Consider the following 892-nt stretch of genomic DNA (forward strand, 5'->3'; position numbering starts at 1 on the left):
TCCTAATTTTGAGTACAGTACATATGCATTGCTATCACCATTTACTTTGGGGCATTTTGTCCCCTTTTATTATTTGCTCTTTTTTTTTATTTTTAAATTTTTGTTTATATTTTATTTTTATTTTTTATTTTTTAATAGTCTATATGTAAAATATGAGTTGTATAGTAGAAATCATTAAAAATTTTTAATTCAACTTCTATAGAGTTAAATCTCAATTTGGCCCCTAAAATTTTGGTCTGATACTCAAAATGACCCCCACAATTTTGTTGGTCTCAATTAGAACCCTCAAATTTGTAATTGTGGCTCAAACTTACCCCTGCGATCATCTCTGTCACCGAAATGCTAATCTAGCGCAATTGCATGACATGGTGGACACTACTTAAACGACGACGCATTGGTTTCGCGCCCAAACCCTTTGGAAACCACGTAGTGTAAGGGTTTTCTTGATATTTTGCAACTTATGATCATCCTAGTAAAAAGAAAGAGAGTTTTAACCCACAAAAAACTGAAACGATGTGGTTTTCAAAGGGTTTGGGCGCGAAACCAATGCGCCGTCGTTTAAGTAGTAGTGTCCACCATGTCATATAATTGCATCAGATCAGCATTCTGCTGACGAAGATGATCGTAGGAGCAAGTCAGAGCCACAATTGCAAATTTGAGGGTTCTAATTGAAGCCAACGAAATTGTGGAGATCATTCTGAGTATTAGACTAAATTTCAAGGGCCAAATTGAGATTTAACTCACTTCTATAATTTCTATGAAAAATTACATTTTAATGGATAATAATATGATTAAAAGATGTTAAGGATTTGATTTGGATGAAACGAAAATTAATTTTAAAAAGAATATTAATAACATTAAATACGCAGAAAAAAAATTAGTAATGAAAAAG

Source organism: Arachis ipaensis, chromosome B09 (assembly GCF_000816755.2).
Source record: "Arachis ipaensis cultivar K30076 chromosome B09, Araip1.1, whole genome shotgun sequence".
In the NCBI taxonomy this organism is placed as follows: domain Eukaryota; kingdom Viridiplantae; phylum Streptophyta; class Magnoliopsida; order Fabales; family Fabaceae; genus Arachis; species Arachis ipaensis.